The following is a 5,903-nucleotide window of genomic DNA, read 5'->3' on the forward strand; positions in this document are numbered from 1 at the left end:
GAATGTAGGCTTGTTGTTTATTCACTATAGCTTGCAGGTAGCTCAACTAGGATAAAGTATTCATTAATGATTGAATCATTTCTCTTATTGATTTTATTAGATTGCACTATTACTTGGTTGACCATTAGAAACTATTGTAGAGGTAAACTCCAATTACCTTTTAGTCGTGTAAGGAAGTATCATGTATAAAAAAAAATCTATATCACCAGTCTTTATTCTCCTTTTCACTGTTTCCATGCTGGCTCCCTACTCAGTGGAGTAATTTTGATCTTCAATAACTCTACTTGCAACTAAAACCTTATTGATAAATAAACCGAAATTTGTATAATACATTAGAACTACAAGTCTTATTATACCATGGTTACAGGTGTCAAATGTCTTTAAGTATGGGAGAGTGCCCTACACACTACTTTCATGAAGATCGGAGATGTGGATATGGCCATAAATATATACACATATACATCGTGTATATGTCTATATATACATGATATATGTGTTTGTGTGTGTGTGTGTGTGTGTGTATGTGTGTGTGTGTTAACATGTGAATCACACTCTTAAGAAGGGTAGTGAAGATCTTCAGTAAAACAAATAGAACCTAGTCACGATGGATTTAAATCAAATTAAACTTTAAATTAAATTAAATTAAAAGTTCTTAAATTCCATTATATTCATGAAAGTTAGCATTAAAAATTAGAGAGATAAGAATCAATTTTATAAAGATTAAAGTAAGATTTATGGGGTTCAAAAATAATATGATAAAGATGAAGTAATTCACTGAAAAAGTTTGAAGTTTGAGATTAAAAATGTAAAAAGTACAACTACGTAGAGGATGGAATGGAAAGAAGATGAGTGAAATCCAAACCATATTGTCTTGATGAACTAGTGTAAATTAAGATCAAGTGGGAACATGTAATCAAACAGAACCCCCCATATATCTTAGTGATGAAAAGATATGTATCCTGTAGAAACCAGAGGACTGAAAGGAAACAAAGAACACATGACGACTTAATTGAGCAAAATCTGCACTGATATTGGTTATATACAATTAGAAGTCACAGATAACTGACTGAGGCATTCCATGCATCACAAGAGTACTATTCAATGCAATCAACATAAAAGCCCAAAAATTGACACTTGCTCTAGCCTTTTGACAAAAGAGTAGCTTCCATTGCTTGTACTTTTGGAATGAGCTCATAGAGATGGTAGTTGTTGGATGTCCTCCACTCTTCACAGGGGAGAATGTGACGTGAGCAGGACTCCGATCGGGATCTGCTCATTGCCATTATTGAGGGTTTCAGTGTGGAAGTGGAAAAAGGGAGAGGAAAGTGAAGATGATGAAGTGCTTATATTTTGGATCCGGGTTTGATTTGGATCTAGATACAAAAACTTAAGAGAGTGTTAGTTAAAGGAAAGTAAAGATGATTAACTATTACTAGGTATTTTGAATTAGTTTAGTATTATTTTAATCAGGAAAAAATGTCATGTCTGTAAGATTGGATGTAGAAACCAACATCGATTAAAGACAGGACCAACATTTTCCACTATGATAAATATAGGGACTTCTGGTGGCCAAATTAAAATAAGGGGACCAAAGGCATGTTGATTTATTTAGAGGGACTAATTAGGGGGATTAAACCTATAAAAAAAACATTTTTTTGCATCCAAATGATGAATTAAAAACACATTTTTGGTGAGTTCCTATTTTTGTTTTCAATAAGATAATCCAGACATATATATTCAAATAGTTACATAAAACAAATCCTAAATCTTCTCATTCATAAATATATAAATAAATAATTATAGAGGAATTTATCAAACCATCCCTCAATCTTTACTCAATGACCATTAAGTATTTTTATTTTATCATAATCCAAGAAAACCCATCCTTTATACAACATGGCCTTCTTAGTCCAACTGTCCTCTAATGGAGTTAAATTGGGGATTAAATTACTCCTTTTCCCTTAGTGGGTTGGAGGTTTTACACAAGAGAGGAACTCTAATGGAATTACTGAATTACCCATGGAGGTTGTGCAAGTTTCAAGAAGGAAGTTGTTTTCCCATCACATCTGTTCGGATTCCAAGATCACTAACTTTAGAAATCTAAAAACTATCTACTTCCATCTCTTTACTCCTAGGTTTTACTGGAGGATTTAAACGCTATAGACATCACCATACTATGGTGAAAAACCTTTGAACCTTCTTCTTCACAAACACAAAAGAACAAGATGGAATACACCACACATCGACAGTATGGGGTGAAACCCTCTTTTCTCATAGTAAACATTGTGTTTTCAATCTTTTACTCTATCTTGTGTTCAATTTGAGCATATGAGAAAAAATTGTAGTGTTATGGGGATTAGTCAGGCTTGCGCCTACTTGTTCACTTCCAAAGATAAGCTGTTGAAATTCTATGGTATTGAATCATTTAGTTGTCTTCAGGTGTAGCACTTGATGTGTTCTTTATTGATTATGTTATGTGTTTTCTCATTTGAATACGGTCATCATCACTTTTAGCAGTTCATGTTGGACATTTGATTTACTCTTCAAAATTATATGGTAACCTAGCTTGAAGGGCACGTGATGTTTATGTTGTGTGTTACGTATTTATTTTCTCTCTTTAGAGTTCAAATTTTCATTCTAAATTGTAGGGACATTGTTCTTTCTATTTACCATGCTATGCACCTATTTAAGACCATAGCTGGCATCTCATGTAAACCGAATTTTTTTTGTATGCAGGAATCAACGACATGTCCAACCAAGTCATGAACCTTGTGAATGGAAGATGTTACCTAACACTAATCATGGACACCATACAAATGCTAAAGGATAATATGACAAAGAAACATTGGGAGTTACTCCGACACACACCATTTGCACATTTCATGGAAATAGAGGTTGTAGTCCAAGAATGCATTATCTTAGATTTGCTGCTACAAGTGTATGATGAGTAGACTAATACAATCAAGCTAGGCGACAGACACATCCAATTCAGGCGGCGAGATATGTCGACCATGCTTGGTCTACAGTGTAGCGGATTGGCAATTGACTTCGAAAGGAAGAAGGACATACGCAAATTTCAGGAGAAGTTCCTACCTAAAAGGGTGGACCAAAGCAGAGACTGCCTTGTAAGGATGTTATTTATATTAGTGCTTAGGAATGATGGCAACAAAGAGGAAAGCTTTGTGAAGTTGTTGTTAGTGTATATCCTAGGACTTGTGCTCTTCCCCACCACCTCATGCCCGGCACTAGGATGGCTAGCACAATATGTTGATGACCTACCAAGATTTCATCCATATGCTTGGGCCCATGTGGCACATAAGTGGTTGATGGATGATGTGGTAGCTGTTGTAGCACGAGTTAGATACAGGTGTTTTGGGAGGTCTTCATCAACAGTACCTATGGGGATGCATCATCGCATTGAATGATTAGTTTTACGAGGTTACAGGGACAAGGAAAAAACATAATTTATAAGATTACTACGCATCATGTGCTATAGTGAGAATAGTTTTAAGAAATAATCCAGCGTAGGGAGCCTGCTGGAGACACTCACTGGGAAAGAGGTAAGCAGTTTCTTCTTTTATTTATTTATTTTCTCATGTCAGTTCTCTTCCTTATGGCAATTGTATAGGATATCAGCATAGTTGTTCACATTCAACTCTTCCATGTCAAATATTTATGTTTCTATTTGCAAAATGACATTTCCATTTAAAAAAGATCATTGTAGTTTGGTATTAACCTTTGAAGGATAACATTTCTGAGTCCTGAGAAGAAAACCATGTTCAATATCAAAAAACAACTGATTATATTTTAAAATCTTACTTTATATTTATCGCCTAATAATGTAGTTTATGTATGCATTTAAACATACAACTCAGTGGTTATTATTATGACACAGTTCGAACCATTGGCCCGAGAGGACTAGTTTGAATTTGAAGTTATTGGTTCTAGAAAAGTTGACTATAGGGGCTTGAAAAATAGTTTGGTGGAGTTATCTACCCATCCCTAATCTTCAAGATTCATCAAAACAAGGTAGATAAAAGGTTCCAATAAAGCGAGGGGGAAGTCATCATCCAGAAGACAAAATCGAGAGGTTCTACTAGCTAGCATCGAACAGAGTGGTCATAGTCATTCCTCCCTTCGAGTCCTGAGAGGGAACATGTGGATGAGAATAAGTTTACTCATTTATTGGATGAGATTAGGTCACTGCAAGCAAGGGGCAGCGTCTTGAAGGGAACATCTCAAATGCATAAGGATAAGGGCGATGAGGACACAATGAAGCTAAACCTGAAGAATGATGTTATACCTTTTTAGAAGGAAGTAGACCCCTTCCTACTAGAAGCGGGGACTCCCTCTGAAGTGAGCCCGCCGTAACATTATTTCTGACGAAACATCGGATGAGATCCAGTACAAGATGCCTTTCACCCGTGTTGTAAGGGCAGCGACAGCTTCTCATTTGGCATCTCTTTCCCCACTAAAGAAGTCAACAACACCTGCAGAAGGGAAGAAGATGGTCACATTACCTCCATCTCTATTGACTATAATAGATGAGCAAACAATGGATGACATCGACCAAAGTGGTTGAGTCTCTATAGGTTGAGTCTAATGAAGCACAAGTTGAAGTTAACATCAGAAACCCAATGCAATAAGCATCAACATGGGGGCCAAATAACATACAAGAATCAAATGAGGGATATCATCCGGTGAGTAGCACAAGATATGCACATTGATATCGATAGTGACATACCTCAACCCCTAACAAATTTTATATCATTGAGGAAAAGGCCTGAAGGATTTTAAAGGCTAACCAAACTACAACAAATGACTCTTTCAGTCTTCCTTAACATCCGAATGGATGAGTAAGTCTATTTCAAAAACTTATTAACTCGTTATATTCATCAGTACCTATTTTTTTAGTTTCAATGGGCATGAATTGTTTACGGTTTAGAAAAACAACTTAGCGTATAAAAAGCGGGGTTTTAACTATTTATAGCACATTATTAGTTAACTTTCAACTTTATTATGTAAGAACACTGTGATCGTATTGTTTATTTCATTTACGGTTCAAGTATTGGAAGTATGTGTTTGCAATTAGCATTTCATCACCAATATCGACGCATCTATGTTATGTTATTATCTCTTTCTGCTAAATCTTTTGTTTGAATCAGAACATACATCTGGGTCAGTGAATGGGACCACACAAGTCGTGCCTATCTGTACACCTTGTTAGATGCAAAGCATATGGTACCAGAGGACATTGTCGACACCTTCGTCTTGATGGTGCTCAATTCAATGTATACATATCTAGGACAATTTGAGCTGAGGGCAACCATCACTAGACCAATGGTCCTTGCCCTGTCTAAAAAGGAATACTCCACTCAGGCGCTGCACAAAATGCTTGCCCCACCTTGTATGACTATCCTTCAGTGGGGTTGATACTCATGCCAATCGTTTTGTACAAGCACTACCACCTTCTCGTTCTCGAGATATAAAAGAAAGAATACTAGCACAACTCATCACTTACAAGTGTTGTGTATGATCAAGCAACAAGGGACATGGTAAAATCCACAAAATCTTGAACTTCTTTACATGCCCTTTCATGCTATGTAACTTGTTAACATTGTGTTTGCTCTTTAGGGAGCCTGATTCGATGAATATATTCAGCTGGAACTTAGTATTAGAGACACTATCTTGTACCCACTCAAATATGTAAAAAGAATGTCCATAGCTGAGGCTCGGTAGTCTTGACTGTTCTATATATACAATGTGATTTATGGAGCAGATCTTCAACGGTGAAGATCTCCATATACCACTAGGTGACATTGAGTTCTTGAGACTAGAGTATGCAGTAAGAATTTAGGCTAGGTGACTTAAGCCTTGCACCATGATAGGGACGCAAGTGTATG

The sequence above is a fragment of the Dioscorea cayenensis genome, chromosome 12, assembly GCF_009730915.1.
Source record: "Dioscorea cayenensis subsp. rotundata cultivar TDr96_F1 chromosome 12, TDr96_F1_v2_PseudoChromosome.rev07_lg8_w22 25.fasta, whole genome shotgun sequence".
Taxonomy (NCBI): Eukaryota; Viridiplantae; Streptophyta; class Magnoliopsida; order Dioscoreales; family Dioscoreaceae; genus Dioscorea; species Dioscorea cayenensis.